We start from the raw sequence: 22,398 nt of genomic DNA, 5'->3' as shown, positions 1-22,398 counted from the left end.
GAGATTGGGAGAGAATCCACAGCTATTTTATCCAGAACAACTAAGTCGTTACCCAGTGATGCTGTTTGGTGAGAGTCGCATGGATTCAGGAAAAGAAAAAGGAAAAAAAAAAAAAAAAAAAAAACCCGCCAAAAAACAGCTTCTTTGCACTTCAGACCTCTTTACCCACCCTCTACCCATCCATCACCCAGTGATATATTTCACAGAGTCACATGGTGGTAGGGGATAGTGTGAGAAAGAAAAAGACTTTGGCCTTTGAATTCTATAAATTATTCAGTTGTATATTCTAGTGGTTTTCATGTCATCAGACTTCAGCATACTGTGAAATGGTGACATGTCAAAGGTTGCATTATTGGACAATAATGCTTCTTTGTAAAGTGTGTAAGCTCAGCTTCCAGTGTCCCCTGCCAACATTGCCAGATCCCAGGACAGGTGCAAATTTCACTTCACACATCACAATTGAACAAGCTGAGCCTGAATATTACCTGACTGTGCTTTCACTTTTTGTGCTGTTTGCTGTCTTACCTCTTAGAATTTTTTAGTTTATTTTTTAGAGTAAAGGAAATTTGGAAAACTTTATAAACTCAGGTTCTAAAACTTTTCATAATTTCTCAATTGTCAAACATGTTCTAAAAATATCATAATAACCAACTTAATTTCAGTTCTTATGAAAATTAAGTCATAATTACTTGAATTTCATATATATTTACATTTAAAAATTATATCACTTTCAAAATTTATGTTCTCTAATGTTACATAAATATAAAACTATCATTTTAGCTTTATCCTCATATAATGTTTTTAAATAACTGACTTTCAAAATGTTTGAATTAACTAACATAGAGCAGACAAATATTTAAAATAAAATCTCTATGGAAGTTTATTTTTATGTTATAATCTACTGTTTTTTAGTAGCCTTTTAAATTCCATTTTCACTCAAGAATCATGCTGTAACTGTTTTAACAAAAAGCCTGATGGGAAGAATAAATTAAGGTATGGCTTGTTAGCTCAAAAAAGAAAAAAAGAAACAATACTTGCTATTTTTTTTTTTATAAACAATACTTGCTATTCAACAATACTTTTCATTAAATTCTTGGAATTGTATTGTGAATATATTAACATAGTTACAAGGAGACCCCATCACTTGTAGTTGTGTTTTTAGTGGAGATATGGGTTTAAGATCATGTGAATTTTTATTAAGAAGGGGATAAATAAATTTGGATTTCTTGAATCCGTTGGTTATTGTCTTTTGCCATGTCTGGAAATTCCTTCAAATCCTACCTGTGCCCCATTCTTGCTCTTTTCTATGTCTACAACTTGGCTTAGATAGGTGATTTTGACATATTCACTTGATCGTACATACCTCTTAACCTCTCTTTTGTATTTTCTCTCTCTTTGTCCTATACTGTCTCACAATACAAATTCGCTAGTTATGTATAATTTGTTCTTCAAACCATCCATTGAGATTTTTATTTCAAATACTATTTTCTTCATTTGTAGCAGTTCTGTTAGATTCTTTTTTATATGTGTCTTTGTTCATATTATCAACCATTTTTTCTTAAAATATACTTATTTTATACTCTGTTTCTCATAGGTTTAATTTCTGAATTTTTTGCATCATTATTCTTGTCTTTTTTTTTTTTTTTTTTTTTTCAGCCGGCTTTCACTCATGGTGCTTTATTTCCATATGTGTTTCATGATTTTTTGTTAATGTTAGCTGCTCATTTTTCTTGAACGGTTACCTATGAAAATTCCTTGGTACATGAGATTTAGAAAAATTTGCTTTGCTTTTGTGAGAGATCTGAAAGTACCCATGACAATTGACTGCTTTATTTAAATACTTATCATGATATTTTTTTCTGGAACCCAAAGAGAACCCAGACTCTTCTGTGCCCATATGAATTCTGGCTTATGGTTTTAGAATTCTCAGGACAGATTTTTTTCCTTTTCTTCTGCTTTGAGCCAGTTTTAGCAAAGGAAGGATGGCAAATGTATTTCTAGTTCACTTGTTACTGAGAATGCAAACTGCTGGTGTCCCAGAATTAAGAGTCCATAAAAACTGGTACTCACAGTTACTGGCTTGACAAATATCTTTAAGGTAAAATTCATTTCATGGCTTCATGTAATTCTGTGACCCACACCGTTAGTCCCTAGCCTTTGTGTTTGCTTACTTTCTTGCCAATTCATGCATATACTCAAGATTTAAAAAAAAAAAATAGATGTTTTACTCAGTATTTTATACACACATATATATATATGTATGTATGTAAGACAGTAAGACAGTCAGACTGGATATCTAGTCTGCCACATCGCAACACATGAAAATGATTACTTTATTGACTATGGAAGAATGAATTAGAAGGATTAAGGACATTAACTCCCATAGATCTTTAAAACACTGATCATTTATTTGCTGCTTCTTTGGAGAGCAATCAGCCCTGACAGCAGGTTTCCAGCTGAAACACCTGCTTTTGTTCTAACATGAGTAGAAGGAGTAGTTTAATGATGCGAGTTCCAATTATTTTCCTTCCTAGTATGTATTTCAACTGTTTTCAAGTTACAAGAGTCCATGTTTTTAAAAGAGACCAAAATTTGGTAATATCATCATTCTAGTTCCAGCTAAGGTAACATGGGGAATAGGGTTCTTAGGAAATGTGAATGGAAGCTAGCAATTTACACAAAAAAAGCTACTACTCTTCATTTGAAGATAGTTTTAGAGCTCTAATTTCAAAGTTGTTTTATTATCTCTTGACATGTATAGTTCACATAATATTTTGCCATCAACACTTAAGTTCCCTTATTTCAAAAATGAGACATACTAGTATTTATAAGGAATAAAAGAATTGATAGATGTAAAACACTTATAGATAGTTAAATGTAAGCTGTTCTTCAAATAACTTTGATGTTTTTGCTGAATAGCAAGGATCTTATAACTGATAATTAATTCAAGAGTGTTAAGCAAAATAATTGCACAATGCTCATAAATAGGGAAATAAAGTAAAAGAATAAAATTTGCTTGAGATATGCAAATAATGATAAACAGATAGGACTCATACAATAAATGAAAAGATGATATTTAGCATATATCTGAAAAGGATATTTGTTATTCTTAAAACATCTTTTCAGTCTCAAAGAAGTTTAATATTTGCATTTGAAGCATCCAGTATTCTTAAATAGCAATTCTTCAATATTTTAGATTATTAATTTTAGTTCTATTTGCTTTGTTTTCCTGCTAATAAAATATTTATTACAAAATATGATAAATTATATTTTGATTATATTTGAATATATTTCTATTATATTTATTTAAAGTCACCAGGAACAGGTTTTTGCAGTCATATTTTATAACTATTCATAATTTATTTTGCTTTCTTAGTCCAGTTAACGTTTTATGGCTCCAATAATAGCATTTTATGATATATTTTCAATTTATAAAGCAGACGGTAATGAAATTCTTCCCTCTTAATTTCCTAGGAATCACTTAATTTTAGAACTTATCAATAACTGGTGGTCTCTAGAGAGATTTTATGTACTTCAAAAGTGGAATCTCTTTTAATTTCCATTGCCTATCCAAACCAGCATCTCTAAAATACAGATTAGAGCTATTATTACTTTTCAGAGAATATGTTTATGATTTCTTTTAGTGTTAAAGCAAATAAAGATTAATAAAATCGATTTATTATTTCTGTGTTCTTGCTTGAGGTACTTTATTTTTCTAAACGTGTTGTAATAGAACCACATAAATGCTACAAACCTGAAACTCAGAGAGATGTAACTTCAAGTTCTGTTCTGCCATTTGTAACCTGAGAGATTTGAATGAGCAATTTAATATCTGTGAAGCTCTATTTTCTCCTCCTGTACAATATGAAAATAGTCACATAGGATTGTGATAACAACTATCACATGAAGATATTATAAAATTAAATTATATATGTAAAACACCTAGAACAGTATCTGATTAATAGTTTTTGTAATAATAATTATATATGTCTATATTTAGCAGTTAGTAATTATTAAAATCCATGTGTATATGTGTATATATAAAATCAAGAACTTTCTCTATGGCCACACCACCTTGAACATGCCCAATCTTGTCTGATCTCGGAAGCTAAGCCGGGTTGGGCCTGGTTAGTACTTGGAAGGGAGACCGCCTAGGAAGACCAGGTGCTATAGGTTTAAAAAATAAAAATAAGGGATTGCAAGCTGACAAGGTCTTTGCAATCTGTGAGGTCAACTAAGGGTTGCCTCTCCTAAAATAAATGCATACATACATACATACATACATACATACATACATACATAAAATTGAGAACTTTCTATTTTTTCTGACAAATGCCTCTGCTGATACAGCATATAAAACACACTTACATGCAGATGTTTGTAAAAATATCTATAATGGCATATGAAATATAAAATACATATTTAAGTACATTAATTGTGCCTAAACCTCAAGTAATATTAGCTACTTCTAAAATGTTTTCGTTTTTATAAACTATTACCCAAAGTGTGCTATCAGAACCCTAGGTTGTGTTCTCTGTTAAAAAAAAAAAAAAAACAGGTACCATCCACCCCACAAAAAAGAAGGAAATGCTGCCTAAAGTATGCCAATTTAAGAGGTTCATTCACTTGATCTCTTGTAAAAGTTCTTAAGAATTGTGATTTTAAAGAAACCTTTTAACATTAACCTCAAACACGAGGCTGCCAAGATTAAAAAAAAAAGTCTTTTTTTTTTCTGATATATTTATCAACATCCTGTCGAAGCAATGTTCCACTCAATAAACTGTATGAAATGGTGCTATCCAATTGCACAAAAAATGAATGTTAACTCATAGATCAAACTGAAATGTGACACTGGAGATCGAATTTGGAAGAAATTACATGAAGGCAAAAGCCTCAAAAATAACTAAAAGCAAGGAATCTGTGCTTAGATTACAGAATGTAATAAAATAAGGTCTGATAGTTAAGTAATTAAATTTTTCAGGGAGAGATATCAAAATAACGGCTAAAAATAAAATATGGAAAATGGAAGGATGAATTATGAGTACCCCATTGAGAGTAAAAGAGGATTTAACTGGTAAATCTCTTAGTGTCCTTATATGTATAATAAAGGAATTAAACAACATGGCCTCTATCAGATTCCTCTGAGTATTTGCACTCATAATTCTAATATAAAAAATGAGGATGAAAAATATTTTCATAGAATATTTTCTCCAAATATTTACATATTACATGATACTTTTTTATTTATAATCACTTTAATAAGTACTATTAAGTTTGAATCTAATAAATGCTATTAAATTACTATCTCAGTTATTAAAATGAAGAATATATGCACCTAGAGAGGAAGGAAGGAAGGTTGAGGGAAGGAAGGAAGAAGGAAGGGAAGAAGAGAAGGAAGGAAAAACTTGTCCAAAATTTTATAACTAGAACACTGTCACCTGAGTTCTAATTTTATGTTTCTTCCTCTGTTCCACATTTATTCTCATTAGTTTCTTTGTGGATCAGAGACATGAGGGGCGTTCCTGGTATGGTGGAGAGGAACAAACCTAAACCTCTTAATTTCAATGACATTTCATTTTTAGCTTTATACAAGTGATTATATATATATATATATATCTATATATATATGTGTGTGTGTGTGTGTGTGTGTGTGTATGTATATATATATGTGTATATATATTACTTTGTAAGATGAAATTTTTGTATTATAATAAAATGAACATGAAGTCCTTTTTATTATCAAATTTAAAAAACAACTTGGAATGTTTAATTGTAATATATGATTTCAATGTGACAGAGATTTCAAAGTGAGTGAAATTTGAACAAAATTGAAATCTTCATTTGATGATATATTTGATCTAATGAAAAATTGTCTTTTATAATGACAGTGTATTTTTCTAAAAACTCGTGTATTATATATAATATGAATATTAATGAATTCCTATATACAGTTGCTTAAAAGAAACCAGGTGTTAGATATTTATAGTAGTTATGATGTTAAGCATAATTTGATACCTGCGCATATGCTCACATATGTACACATCCACATAAAGTTATTTAATTCACTGGCTTACAAATGCATTAAGAAATTTACTTTAAATATAAACAAATATTATTGTGAGAGCCAGAAATCTAAACCTAGATTTTAGTTGATATTTGTACATGGTTAAAAAAATTATAAAATATGTTCCTTTTATAAGAAGATAGTACTGGCATTGAGGATAACCTGCAGAGTTGTTTGATTTTAGACAACATTGACTTCATTGAAAGGATATTTGACTTTCTGTAAGTTTCGTAGCCATGATTTAATAATTACAGGATATACATATAAATACATAGCGTAGTTCTACTAAAGCCTACTTCTAGTGGAAATAAAGAACACACAGAAATATGTGTATTTTATTTATATTTATATATGTGTAATACACATATATTCATACATATTTACACAAATTTTCCAAATTGATATCAATATGTTTATCTAAACTAATAAATAAATTGCATTTCACTAAAATAGAAAATATCAAATATTTGGAACAAAACCTCAAAGCTTCTCAAGAAATTGTTTCTGGATTATGAAGCCACTAGCAGCTGTGGAACAGAAGCTTTCATTTTTATTCTGCTCCTGAATTTGCCAGCTTTTAGTATTATGGCAATTAACGTTTATGGATATTATGCATTTCTATGGTAATCATTCAGCTTTCTGTTTGGTAAGAAGCTAGAATTGTGTTTCTTGAACAAATAAATGAACAGATTACTAACTGCCTTCTATATCTTTAAAATATTTCTTTCTTGTTTAACAATTTATGATTGATATTTTTTTGGCGCTCAAAAGGATGTGAAATACTTATTGTGACCAAAAAAACGACATGTTCACATTTTTTGCAAGGTCATCCTTATGATAGTACATTGTAAGAGTTTGGCTCACATGATTTTCGAGAATGAGAAGTCTCATGATCTGCTATCTGAAAGTTGGAGACCCAGGAAAACTGGTGGTGTGGTTTCAGTTCAAGTTTGAAGGCATGAGAACCAAGAGAACTGATGGTATTAAGTTCTAGTCAATACAAAGGCCTGCGAACTAGAGAATCTATGGTGTAAGTCCTAGTCTGAGGGGAGAGGATGTATAGTTCAGCTCAAACAATCACACAGAGAATACAAATTCTCCTTTCTACCTTTTTCTTCTATTAGGGTCCTCAAAGGATCGGATGATGCCTACCCACATTGAGGAAGGCAATCTGTTTTATTTAGTCTACCAATTTAAATACTAATCTCACCCTGAAAAACCCTCACTGGCACACGTAGAAGCAATGTTTAACCTACTATCTGTGCACCCCATGACCCAATCAACTTGATACATAAAATTAACCCTTACATTCGTCTTGAATTAAGTTTTAAGTATGGTAACTGGTGGGGCTACCTGTTCAATATTTTTGATTACTTTTCATGATTATCCAGTTATGAATAAAAAAGGTAAACAGATTGCTAAAGTGAAACAATAATTTCATGACATCCATACAATATCTTTCTTCGTGGGCACAGATATTCTTGAGGGAATTTTAAATTTTTATCCATTTTTCTGAAATGATTTTGGCATTACATTTACATTTTTATTTTATCATTTTGATTGCTCTTGAATTAGTAACACAATGAAGAATAAAGTTGTAAAATCATAATCTAGCTATTAATTTTAGCATTTTTCAAGCTTTTATCAAAGATCAAGTGTTTTACTTAAATTTATGCATTTTAAATAGTATTCATCTTTTCTTATAATTTTGATAGTAGTATTATAACTTTATTTTCTAAAAAGTTAGTCTTAGGAAAGGTGCTGTAATTAGTCAGTATCTCTGAGAGGCAGTACTGCATAAAGTTTAAAAGGAGGGATTCAGAAACAGTAATATTGTGGTCTCAAATAAGTTACTTTATACCCTGTGTAAAAGTTCACTTATCCATAGGATGGAATCATGATAATATCTTGTTATATGGTCGTTGTGAGGGTTAAATTAGTGTTAATGTTTGTAAAATGCTTAGAATGGTGATTGGCATATGGTAAGCATTATAAAAATAGTTTCTGTTTGGACTCCTAAGATGATTTTATTTGATGAACAAAAAGCGAATACAAACTCCCCAAACAGAAAATCTAAATAAAAAGGAACATGAACATCACTATGAACATCGGCCGAGTGAGGTATTAAAAGTAAAATTGTATCCAAATATAGGACATTGAATTGTTGCAAAGTGATCATGACTCTCCATGAATTATAGTTTTAATTTGTTTTGTGATGTGAAACTAATGAAAACTGTAAAACCGCTGCTTACAGGAGAATTTTGAAGCTGTGATTCGATAATAGCTTCTCATTTTTAAGGTAAAATGACATGAAAGACAGAATGCATATTTTCTGCACAACTGTTTCCTAAGTATTTCTGAAACATACCAATAATTTAAGGCCACTATCTGAACATTTAATGAAACTCTCTTCATGGATTACTGTAAGAGAAAAATGAAAAAAAGAGAAAAATAAAAACTTATTTTTTTAAGAAAATAAGTTAAACTTGTGATATGCAAAAATTTGTTTCACTTTACAAATTTAACATGTACTTATCCATCTAGTTGCACTTTGGAGCTAATAATTTGAAAGATCTTTCATCCGTAAATGGAAATTAGTCAAATTGAACAGATTGTCCTCATTTCACTTATGCGAGAATTCTTTTATCCTGTGTGTTTAATTCACTACGTAATATCCTGTTTTATTTTCTTGTACAGACTTAGAGAATAGGCTGTAAATGGAATGATTCTGTGGTAGAATAAATAAGACACCCCCTTGATTTTCTACCTTGTTAATAAACAATAAAAATGAATTTTCCCTCTTAATGAAAATTTTTATACTGAATTTTTTTGCTGAAATCTTTAATTTTTGCTTTGTATGACTTGACAGTCAACAAAACTCTCTTCAAGACGGTGTAGCATTCAATGCCTTAATTTAATAGTGTAAGCAATGAAAATGGAAACAATGTCAAGTTTAGTACCTTAGTCTTAAGAAAAGAGCTATATCATTATTGATTTGATTTGATTTGGAATGTGTTTTAAGGAAATGAGATACCTAATTACTACTCTGCATATAGATGCATGCCTCAAAATCATAAATGTTCAAATATATTTCAACAATATGTCTTTATTGCTTTAATTTAATTATCAATCTCAGCATATTTTTAGTATAATTTTGTATATGAATATGTTTTTTGGAATATTTTATCACCTCTTCTCATTACTTCACAAGTAGACAAATGAGACACATATTAGTAGCAGTTTAATTTATTAATTAGCAAATATTTATCAAGTACTTACATGTCAGGCACTGCTATGAAAGCTGGGGGTTGAAAAGAATAACATGGCATGGCTTCTCTCATCACTAAGATTACATTCTATCAGAGTAGAAAATAAAAATAATAAAAATACAGTGTTGCACTGCTAAGAGTAATTGATAAGATTATATCTAAAATGCTGTGGTCAAGAAGAGCAATTGATAAAGAATAAATATTTTATGTAGTAGGGCTGGACCATTTCTAAGGAGAAGTTATAAAAATATAAGACAACCATTATAGAATTATTTAGAATTAAAAATTAAGTTATCATTTGGTTCTTGCACTGATTCATTGACTATATCAATTTATATATTTTTTTCTTAATAAGGAATGATACATGAGTATAGTTGGCCCTCCATACTTGTATGTTGCCATGAATTCAACCAACCTTGGATTGAAAATATTTGAAAATAAAAAATATTATGTTGTTACTGACATGTACCGTTAAGTGAAGGCTATGATGGTTGTATCTGCGATGGTTATACCGAACACGTACAGACATTTTTTCTTGTCACTATTCCCTAAACAATACAGTATAACAACTACTTACATAGGATGCACATTGAATTAGTTATTATCTAGAGATGATTTAAAGTATATGGGAGAATGTGTATAGGTTATATTTGCAAATATTACACTATTTTCTGTAAAGGACTTGAGCATCTACTGATTTGGGTATCTGTTGGGGGGTGATGTCCTGGAACCAATTCCCTATGGATACTGAAGGACAGCTGTAGAGAGATAAAAATGAAGTGTCAAATATATTTCTAGAATTTAAATATATAAATCTATACTTATTAAATATACAACAACTTAAATGTAAGAGATATATCCATCACATTGTTTTTAGAAATAAATATAATTTATACATATAAGTTGGTGCTATAGAATAAATGGAATTATTGTGGTGTTCATAGATCTACAATTGAACAAGCTCAATTTCCTTTAGTTAATTTATTTCATAGGTATCATGATATTATTGGTACCGAAGGAGAGGTAATACATAAACATAGGAAATGAATGGAACTCGTAGTCAGTGAAGAGCTATATACTTTTTCTGAAAACTTGGTAAGCCTAACTAAGAATTCATATTTTGTTACTTGGTTAAATAAGTACTATTTAGCTTTCGTGAATATCTCTTTCTGGTTTTATCCTATGTTGCATAATTTTATCATTAAAGTAGAAGAGGATTTGAGTGAAATAACCTTAATGCTTTACCTTGGAGAGATGTATGCCAAAGAACATCTTTGCTGTTACATTTTCTTTGAAGTTTTAGTCTTCTTATCTGTCTCATTTTTATAATGAAAAAATTTCAGGTTGAAAATACTTTATTCTGCAGGAGCAGTTGTTTTACTACACAGTATGTCTTGAGTGCTTTATTAAAAGAACAACAGTGATTTTGGTATGTGTGAAGAATATGAAAGTATTTTGGTATGTGTGAATTTATGAAAGTATGATTTCTATCTGTCCCCCACAGATTTCATGGTGCAGCCTGGTGATTTTCTGTCTTTACAAACTATTCACTGATCTGATGAAGGAGATTGCATCAACATAAATAAATAAGAATTAGTTTGTTAGCTGTAATTAATTAATCCAAATAAGACTGATGAACCCAATGTTGAGTGTGCTATTACAATCTTTCTATTTTATAAGCACCCCTCAGCTTTTTTCATTTATTAAATAATTTTTTTTTTCGGCGAGCATTAATTGAGCACCACATATTGGTATGAGACTTTGCTGAGTGTTGCAGCTCTGAAAATATCTTAGAGGAATGGACTATCAAGAAAATAGATGGCTAAACAAATAAATATAATATAGTATGATGTAGAATAATAGACATATTGACAAAGATATGGGAAATTGCAGTCTAGATGGACGGATTTAGCTGGAGCAGGCAGACAAGTGGAAAATAATGAGTAATGAATTTAAAAAGATCATGGAAATGGCAGAAATTGGAAGAGTTTAGATTTAATGTCATGATTTAATATTACACGTATTGGATGTGGATTGAAGGAGAAGGAAGGGAGATCTCGTTATGGCATTTCATATTGGTGGTTCGAGAATGGCAGTTTGGTGTAGTAGGGCTTCCTGGACTTCGATTATAGTTCTATAAAGTAGGAGCTAAATGACCTCAAATGGTAGAGTTCTGTGGCCTGACAAAGATCAGGGTCTGACCACAAGAATGGAATGGTGAAGCAATTATATCTGATGATCTCATGGATCTGTAATGTAATGTACTTTTTTTTTTTTTTTTGCTTTTTTGTTTTCATTTTTGTGTAAGTAGGACACAAAAATATTGAATATATTCTACTAGGAGTTTTTACTTTTAACTTTCACATAGAAACTGCTCCATGTGACAGCATCTTCAGCAGATGTAAATTTCATTAGATAGTAATAACAAATTCAGATAAATAGAATTGTGGTTGCATTAAAACTATTTTGATATTGAAAGGGGTTAGTATTCATTTGAAAGCAATGACGGGTTGTGCATGTGTGTATAGAAGGATAAACTGCTGACTTCTTTTAGAACTTTAGGGAACATTTTACAGCTTTTATTTTAGAAAGAGATAATATTATGGTATATCTGGTATAGTTCCTCACAATTCAAGTTTGAGCTAAGAAAAAATTTGAGCGACATTTGTAGTTATTAGTAGATAAGATTGTTGGTATAACTGCAGTTTTAATGGAACAGAAATTTTGGAGGCACAAGAGAAAGTGATGGCAAGAAAAGCACCAGGTGGGAGTAGACATAATGGCAGAATGAAGTGCTGAGATGGGAATCTAGGAAAAAACATATCATGGAAGTACGAAGAGACTTGCTACAAGGAGGAGGAAACATATGACAGGAAGCAGATACCTGGAGATCTGACCTCAGAGTTGTGAAAAACCCATCTATTTCTGGATTTAAGACTATGTGGTAAATGATCCAGGAACACAAGCTTCTCTTTTAAGACAATCAAATATGTTGCCAAAATGTAAATGTAATAATAAGTACCTAGCTACAAGGTCTCTATACCCCCCCGAATCAAAACCATAATCATTTACTTAAGTTTATTTTTTTCTTGAGCTGGAGATGTTTTGGATGCTTATGCATATATAGGTAGAGGATCAATTTGAGTCAGTTTATAGCTAGGAATATTTTATTAGTGTTCAGAGGTGAAATGACTACTGACGAACTGGAGAAACTATATGGAGGAAGAATCATTGCAGTTTAATGTGCTTTATGCAATGCATCATATTCTACCCTTACATGACATTATAATAAGATCCTGCTTCATGCATTTTTATCTGAGACACTTCAATAAGTGATTGCTAAATGAAGGCCTGAATACAGATACCTTTAAAATTTATAAAAGTGTACTTTGCTGACCTAAAATGACATTCTGGAGTTCTCAGCTTGAATTTTAAGCACATTCCACAGTTATTTATATTGCAGGACAGCAAATTGTTTTGGGAAGAAAAAGGAAGATTTTTAATACTATCCATGTGTATGTGTGTTTTAGAGAAAAATCTGGTATGCTAAAAATAATTAGCCATACAAACAATGATAAAAGATGCACAGTAAACAAAAAGAGTGGGGAAAAAAAACCCAAAAAGTTAACTTCTGTTTTTAATGTCAGTACCAGATAGTTTTGTAGTGTTTCACATTGTGAAGAAGCTACTATCCATTGTTCTTCATATATTTCTTGCAAGTGTAAAGAAAGTATGACAAACTCACAAAATTACTAACAATGCCTACAAACAATACATACTAGTACCTTTATTCCCTCAGAACCATGACAAACCTTTTCCTAGTCATTCTAAACAGTGACAGCAAAAGAAAACATAGTGAAATTGGTTTACATAACAACATACGGTTAACAATCCCAGAAATGTTTCAAAATGCACTAAAATTTTTAAATCATCACAATCTAATCATAGAAAGCAGTCCTAATATCACATATCATTCTAAACATACAGTTCTTCTGTCATTCTCTATGGAAGGCAATTTCCTGTGAGCTCTCCCATGCAATGAAAACCAATAAATCACATGCTAAAACTCTGAGAAATGTGCTGCTTCTGGAAAGAGTAATAATGTAGGGACTTAATTTGTGTTTAAAGAACACTTTCTTTTAGCAATTAGAGTAATTATTTTTACAAGATGACATAAAGAAGATAGGAACACAGACCAGATTGCTATATACAAGTTCTAGAAAGAAATAATTTGCCAAAATGTATGTTTGAAACAAAGTAATATAGAGCAGATAAAAATTGAAATGTTCATAGTACACTTATTTTTTTTTTTACATAAGCCATCAATTTGTCAGCAGTTTATAGTACTGAATTTCTAATTATCAGATCAAAAATATCAGGAAATGGGCTGCAGTGCCCTAAAAATAAATCGTTGTACTATTTCTAATAGTACAGCAAGAAATGTTTACTTTCAATTAAGATCCATATTTTAGAAAAGAAAAAGTGATTATTTAGGAATATTTGAAAAGATGGCAGTAAAGGAAGTCTCTAGTAGTATTGGTTATTTCTGTTATATCTAGGCTATCCCACAATCTGTGTGAACCATATTCTTGGATTCTTGGATTCCTTTTAGTGTACAACTTCGTAGGGCCTAGGCTGTCACTTTAATTTTTCTTCCTTAATCATTTAAAGCATTTTTTTCTTGTAGCTTCTGAAATACAACCTGAATTCGATATACTAGTTTTTCCCTATATTTAAATTTTTTTCTGCTTCACTAAAATATGAATATACTCATGCCATAAAATTGTTGAAGTAGGTAACTTTCAAGAGCTCTTAATGTTTTAAAAGTATCTGTTGCTAGTTTACATGGTACCAGCTTAATTTATACTATGGTATATTTATTTGACTGAATTACAATTAGGAAGGGTAAAATATTTAAAATTAGGCATGCCTCATTTTAATCTCAGTGTTATCTTTATCAATAGCTAAAGGAAAGAAAAAAGAAAAAAGAAGAGTAAGAGAGCTCTATTTTTTTTATCGGTTATGTGGAATTTATTTTTAATTTTTACTGAGAACAAGCTGATAGTTTTCTCTTGACACAGACTTTGATAAAAGAAGTCTTCCTCATTGTCATTCAGAGCATTTTTCTTTTGTTCTCAATATAATTAGTTGAAATTTGTATCTGAATATCTGCATGCTGTGGCAAATTGAAATAACTTGTAGATGTGCCTTCGTTCAGGCATGAAAACTACTGTGGTAAGAGAAAGAAATTATGAGTCTGACTCTGTAAGTTTTATCTCCAAATAGCTATGGAGTATGCTAATATATTATGATTGTTTATGATGTTATTGAGTTATTAGGCTAATAATTTATTTTATCCCACATTGTTAAATGAATAAAAGCTTTAGCTCTTGTTATGATTATAACATATATAAAATATTAAAGCCAGAATTAAATATATATGGTCAAAATTGTTATCAAACATATTTTTAAGGCATACCATGATCTCTGCCCGTGGAAATATAATTGATTAAATGATATGCATTTAGAGTAGATCTACTCATTATTTAAGTCAGAGTTTTAAACAAGCTATCACTTATTCCAGATATGCTGGCAACTAGATGATTTTTCAGTAGTTAGTGATGAATGCTTTTAATTCCTCTATTAAAATATTTCATCTCATTAAAATACGTGTCCTCCATCTATCTGACTTTGGCACTTTGTTCTTCAGAAAGAAATGTTCACAGAGAATGAGTGCGTCTGCTGAGCAAACAGTGAAGCTACAAAAAAGATTGCTCAGGGAATTAGATTAGCCATGCTGGGAAAGGCATAGCTGAAGCCCCATTAGGTCTGGCCCAGACAGCATTTGTGTTAGGAGGGGCTGAGCAAATCACATTAATTAATGTTCACAACTTTCTTTGGTGAAAGGGCCTGGTGTCAGAAAGAAGACAGGCATTTTCTTTTTTATCTGTGCTTTACACAAGCCCACCCAAGCCCCTGGGCCACTGAAAAGGAAGCAAAAAATAATCGGTCTTGTAGTTTGAAAGCAAAAGAAATGTTTAGTCATTTAGACCATTCCTTTTATTAGAATGTTTGATTTTGAACTACAGTGTATATGTCTGTATATTTATTTGTATACGTGTGTATGCATTTCCATTACAGCAAATTTTGTCAGGAAGAATTATCAAAGGACTACTGTACCTTTATTTTATTTAATCCAGTTGTTTCCATACAACTTTCTCGTTAATTTTTGGTTACATGTGGTCTCTGCCTTAACAAGTTACAGTCTCACGTGGATGAAGAAATAAAAATGAATATGCTATAAAGAATATAGGATATGAATTGAATACTAAAGTTATGTATGAAACAAAATTATGTGTTATGAAAAAATAATATATTTCAAAGCTTTTACATGAAAATGAGTGTTATTACTTTCAAAGTCTCCAAATTGGAAATAGTTTTGATTTAGTTATTACCACTGACATATATTCTAAAAGCAACACTTTTGGTAGTAATGTTGATAACCAATGTTTAAGGAAGGGAGAAAGGAGACAAGGGAATGTTGTGTGAAGATGTTAGATAGGAAACTCAGTTGGTTGCTTAAAAGCAGAGCCTCATATGGTAACAATTGCAACACTTTGGTGAGGAATCAAAACAAGCCAGTCTTTAGCTTTGCAGATGTGGAATTTAGAGTACTTCAAAATAATACTAAAATAATTTCATTTAAGTAGATTGACTCACATTAATGATCTCACATGAGACCAATATATAAATAAAAATTATAATACATTATTCCTATGTAGTTATCAAAACAGTGTTATCTGTTATCTAAGATGTTCCCTTCCTGATCATTATTTGAGGAAAGCTAGTGAACAATTAGAAAGCATTTGGAGACAAGGAAAATAAAAAAGATATCTGAATACATTGAGGACAGTACACTGAGTTTGAAGTGTGAAAGGGTAAATCCATTGCTGTCCTATAGCCAGTGCTCTTCAGCACTCATGTCCTTCACATCCATTAATATCCTGGGAAACGTTGGTTAGTACTTGTCAAATTCTCAAACTTTAGATCCATTTCTGTAAGCAGCACATAGATAGATCCTTTTTCTTTGGTTAGCACACTCTTTCTTGCTTATACATCGATTCTAACACTGACAGCAACATTAGACTTTTACCTTGGTTGAACCTATTCTGTGTTCCCAAATTTTATTAAAGTATATTTACGAGAAAGGTCTGGGTTTATTTTTCTAGATGGTAGAGACTAGCTGTGAAAAGATCACTCTTCCTACTTTCATGCTGAGAATTCTAAGGGTGTCTTAGTGTGGAAACCATGTTTGCAGTACTTTTTTAAAAAAGTTGTATTGTGCTAATCATATGTGGAAGAAGAGGCCAAAGTTGGGGGTAAAAATAACTTAAAAAGATCATTTTTATTCATAAAAATTATCTATCAATCATTGTAGGAAGATATAAAGAACAGAAATATATTCCTAAAGTTGCTATGCCTGGCACATTAATCCTAGCTGTAGATGATAAAACTCCAGCTAGAAGAGATTATAAAGGACTGGTTCTAGTTCAGAAATTGGACAGAATTAGCACTCAGGGAGGGTTTCAAGTTGACTTTCACTTTGGTTTGGAGAAACAAAAGAAGAAGCAATGCAATGATAAATGGCACATGAGTAAGTGAATATAGCTTTTCCTTAGTTTCTCACAGAAAGGCAGTCAAAAAGTTTTAAGTCAATGTAGCTCTTAAAAGTTTCCCAATTTTGATACTGTTAGAACATAGGAGGAAAACTATCTACACTTTGGATTTTGCCTACTACTTTATAAGATGATTCATTATTGTGTCAGAGACACCTACTCCTTTATTCTATTTCTTTCTGCATCAAAATTATCTATATATCACATTTATCTATATACAAATACATTCATTTCCCTGCATATACTTAATAAACCTCTTTGCTTTTCTATGAAAAGTGACTAAATCAGTTTTAAGTTAGAATATATGCTGCATATAACAAAATCTGATTCCATTGTTGTATTTGTGAAAAAAAATAATAATTTGAACATTCTCTTTATTAAGACATACCTGTGCCTTAAAAATAGTCATTTTGCTATTAGAATTTACAGCTGTTATTGAGGCCATTTTGGCTAACCTTTTCAGAGGTTACTAATTATTTTCATTTATAAATTCTGAGATAATAATATTTCTATTTCAATTACTGTATGAGTCTTCAAGTGGATGAATCTTTAAAATAGCTGTGGGCAGAGTATATATCATTATCACTAACTTGACAGGATGGAGGTGTTATTCACATTACTAACACAGGCAGAAAGGCGGAATGAAACAGTTTTTTTTTTTTTTAAATGGTAATTCTTTTTCCTTTTTGATGATGTTAAAGCATAAAATCTGGCAACAGAGATGTCTAAGGAAATTTTTAAATGTGACAGAAATTATAACAAATTATAAATTTGTTTTAAAATCACCCACTTAAAAGACTTATAGAAAATCTTATAGCTAAAGTATTCCTTTTAAAAAATATTTGTATTCCTTACATTTTCTAATGCCACTTTGGGACCAATAACTAATCTACCTTTATAAATGAAATTTTTTTCTTTAAATGCAACCATCTTATTTAAGTTTCAGTGCAGACTGATTCCTGTTAATAATGTCCTTCTTGGTGTGGCTTTGGGGATAGGAATGAGTTAAGTGCCTCATTTCTGCATGAACAATTATTGATAGCAATATGAGAGAAGGGATTTTTTTTTTAAGTTAAATACCTATAGATATTTGTCTCCAACTTCCAAGCCAAACCTTATTTAATAATCAACTTTGGAATATTTTTCAAATATTGCCAGCCACTAGACTTCCTTTATTGTTGTTAGATAATAATTCCATTGTTTTAATGCTGATAATTTTTAACTTCTCATCTGAAGTAATGAGGTAATAAAACAAGTAAATTATTATGAAAATAAAAAGAAGATATTAGTTAATGGTAAGCATTTAAAAGGCTAAATACATATTTCTTATTCTTTACAACTTTAGTAAGTTAAGCTTAATTTTAGATACAAAGGAATCCAAGTGTTTGATGCTTATCAAATCCTTCAAGTTGGGCAAGTCCAAAGTTGGTCTTTTACTTAATTGAAAATGAATATGCTTTTTCATATATTATTCTACCATTTAAATACCAATGAACCCCTAAGCCTATCTAATCCTTTTACACATTTCCTTTTTCTGAAAAAAAAAAAAAAAAAGTAAATGATGATAAGTAATGCAAGAGATAGCTAAGTTGGGAAAAAGCTATTGCATGAAATTTTATTATTAAATATTTTAAAAAGAAACTTCTCAGTGATGAATATTGAATCTTATATATTGAAATTAATGGGACTCTTAAGAAAATTTAAGGATGTATGTACCCCTGCAAGTGGAGAATAATTTTATTATGATGTTTTCCCAAAATAACTATGATTGTCAGTAAAGCAATCTCTGTATCTATTAAATAGTTAGCTCTGTTATATTATAACTTGAGGTTGAATACTATCAAAAATCTGGAAAACGTATTTTTTAGCCTTTATGCACATAAATGTAAGTGTAAAAACTGCATGTGTGCTAATGGTGTCTAAGCAATAAAGGACTATTTTGGTTATTGCCACCACTATATGATATTCCTAATTTCTCTAGATATTACATTGCAAGGCCAGGAAAAAGGAACAAGAGAAGGCAGTGACAGGTATTAAAATGTGCCTCTTAAACTTACAAGTGTGTCACTGGGATAGGATTGTAAGTCATTTTTGTTGCCAAGAAGCATGGTAGAAAGCACAGGAGTATACAAACTGGGAAAAAAAATAGAGAAGAGATGAATTTATAGGATATCTGGAAAATATATTCCAAATCAATGGTTTGCTGTTATTCTCCAAAATGATTTTAAAATACTGATTAATGAACAATACTTGAAATTTTTGCAGAGCTTATTGTATTGGGTTTATTAACATAGAAGAACACATTCTATTATTTAATATAAAATCTTTTGTTTGTTAATATATTAAATACAGTATTGGTAAATTTAAAAATATCTCCATACAATAAAGTTAAAAACGTATCTTCTGAGTAATGAAAATTCAATTGTTATTTTAAGTTTATAAGAGAACAATACTGAGCTATTGAGCTTATGGAATACAATAAAAAATCAGAGCAGTCAAACATAGTGATATTGATTAGCTTCATGTAATTCATGCCGGGGGCTGCAGCCCAGCTCTTTAAGCAGTACACATATATGAAGTACACATATATTGAGCCTTAATGCAAATGACATGACCCAAGACTAAAAAAATACCAGCTCTTGACTGACAAAAATACGAAATGACAGAAGTTATTTCAAATGGCTCCTAGCAAATTAACCATAATATTTATTAATAACATCATGTTTGCTAATAAGGATCATAGCATTAAGAAATACTGGGCAAACAAAATGGACTTTGGAATTCACATTAACTATGTCAATGGATGAAGGTCATAAGAAATTGTGAAAGATTAGTGATAACATGTTTTTAAAAGCTTAAATATACCAGTCAGTAAGTAACTTGTAAGTTCACAGGGCATCTTCTTTGCTCTGAGGATCATTCTTTCAGGGGAAATATGTATGTGCAGTAAGTTGTATCAGTATAATTACTCAAAGCGGTTATCTAGTGTGTAGTAGGCAAAGATTTTGCCTCATATTTTACCATCTTTACTTGAAAACACCACTTCACCAAAATGTCCTGTTTTGTTTTTGGCTTTTTGTGATTTGCCTTTTGTAAATTTATTTTGTACCGTGATAAAATACATATAACATAGAATGTACCCTCTTAAGCATTTTTAAGTGTATAGTTTAGTATTATTAAGTATAGTCATATTGTTCTGCAATCATCACCGCCATCTATTTTCAATAACTTTTTTATCTTGTGAAACTGAAACTCTATTCTTATTAAATAATTCTCCACTTTCTCCTTTCTCCAGCCTCTAGTAACCATCATTCTACTTTGTCTCTGTGATTTTGACTACTTACATAAATGAAATCATATAGTATTTGTCTTTTTGTGATTGCCTTATTTCACTTAGCATAATGTCCTCAAGATTCGCCCATGTTTTAGCATATATCAGAATATCCTTCCTTTTCCAGGCTGATTAATATTCTATTATAAGCATACACCACATTCTGCTTATCCATTCACCCATAGATGGACGCTTGGGTTGCTTCCATATTTTAGCTATTGTGATTGATGCTGCTATGAACATAAGTGCGCAAATATCTCTTGGAGATCCTGCTCTTGGTTCTTTTGGGTATATACTGAAAAGCGAAATTGCTGGATCATATGATAATTTTATTTTTAAATTTTGAGGACCTTCTATACTATTTTCTACAGAGACTGTACCATTTTATATTTCTTCCAACAATGTATGAGGATTCCCTTTTCTCCACATCCTCACCAAAAGTTATTTCTTGTGGGTTTTTGTTGTTGTTGTTTGTTTTAATAGTAGTCATTCTAATAGGTGCGAGATGGTATCTCACTATAGTTTAGGTTCATCTTTCCATAAAGATTAGTGATGCTGAACATCTTGTTATGCGCATTTTGGCCATTCATATGTCATCTTTAGAGAAATGTCTATTCAAGTCTTTTGCCCATTTTTGAATTGGGTTGTTTCTTTTTCTGTCATTTAGTTTTAGTTCTGTATGTATTCTGAATATTTCTTTTGGTTATCTTTTCCCCTGTGTCTTTTTATGCATGAAATTTTAAAACTTTTATGAAGCCCCTTTTGTCTTTTTTTCTTTTGTTGCTTGTGCTTTTGGTGACATATTCAAATCCAATGTCGTGAAGTTTTGCTGTATGTTTTCTTCTAAAAGCTGTGTTGTTTTAGGTCTTTCATTTAGGTATGATCCATTTTGGGTCAATTTTTATATATGGTATAATGTAAGAATCCTACTTCATTCTTTTGCATGTAGATATCCAGTTTTTCCAGCATTAGTTGTTGAAAGGTCTTTTATTTCTCTGATGTAGTCCTCTTAACCCCCTTGTCAAAAATTATCTGACTATTACATCAAGTGTTTATTTCTGTACTCTCTATTCAAATCTATTGACCTATATGTTTGTCTTTATGCCTGCACTGTTTTGATTATTATAATAGTATAGTAAATTTTAAGATCAGGAGATGTGAATCTTCCAGCTTTGTTCTTTTTTAAGACTCTTTTGGTTATTTGGGATCCCTTGAGATTTTGTAGGAACTTTAGGATGGACTTTTCTATTTTTGAAAAATTATGTTGTTGGGATTTAGTTAAGGCTTGCATTGAATCACTAGATTTCTTTGGACAGAACTGGCATTTTAGCAATATTAAGTCTTCTAATCCATGACGATAGAGTGTGTCATCTTTCATTTCTGTTTTCTATACTTTCTTTCAACAATATTTGGTAGTTTTTATTATGCAAGTTCACCATCTTACTTAATTCTTAAGAATTTTTGGATGCTATTGTAAATGGGATTATTTTTTTTTAATTTTCCTTTAAAATTGTCAATGTTAGTAACTGATTTTTGTGTGTAGACATTGTATACTCATATCTTTACATAATCTGTTTATTAGTTCTAACAAATTTTTTGTGGAATCTTTAGGTTTTTTACATGTAAAGTCCTGCCATCTGCAAACAGAGAAAATTTTACTTCTGTCTTTCCAATTTTGATGACTTTTCTTTTTATGGCCCAATTGCACCAGCTATAACTTCCAGTACTTTATTAAATAGAAGTTGTTAAAGTGGGCATTTTTGCTAAGTTCCTCATCTTAGAAGAAATGTTTTCAATCTTTCACCACAGAGAATGATGTTTGCTGTGTATTTTTTATACATGGATTTTATTATTCTGAGGTAGTTTTATTTTAGTACTAGTTTGTTGAGTTTTTTTTTTTATCATGAAAGAGTTGAATTTTGTCAAATATCTTTTCTGCATCATTTGAGATGATGTGTTTTCCCCTTTTTTATTCCATTAATTCATTGATTTTCATATATCAAACCATTCTCAAATTCCAGGAACATATCCCACTTTCTCATAGTGTATAATCCTTTC

The 22,398-nt window shown here is 30.7% G+C and overlaps 1 protein-coding gene and 1 pseudogene across 3 annotated transcripts in view; both read left to right on the top strand.

Annotated features, from left to right (window-relative positions):
- The window catches only part of GRID2 (glutamate ionotropic receptor delta type subunit 2), a 1,244,053-nt gene that overhangs the window by 266,223 nt on the left and 955,432 nt on the right, over positions 1 to 22,398 (top strand). The gene's annotated exons all lie outside the window — the stretch shown is intronic.
- Positions 4,058 to 4,176, top strand: LOC118608947 (annotated as a pseudogene).

The sequence above is a fragment of the Rousettus aegyptiacus genome, unplaced genomic scaffold, assembly GCF_014176215.1.
Source record: "Rousettus aegyptiacus isolate mRouAeg1 unplaced genomic scaffold, mRouAeg1.p scaffold_m13_p_10, whole genome shotgun sequence".
Lineage (NCBI taxonomy): Eukaryota > Metazoa > Chordata > Mammalia > Chiroptera > Pteropodidae > Rousettus > Rousettus aegyptiacus.
The sequence above is the reverse complement of the archived record's forward strand: the minus strand, read 5'-3'. Positions and strand labels throughout refer to the sequence as shown.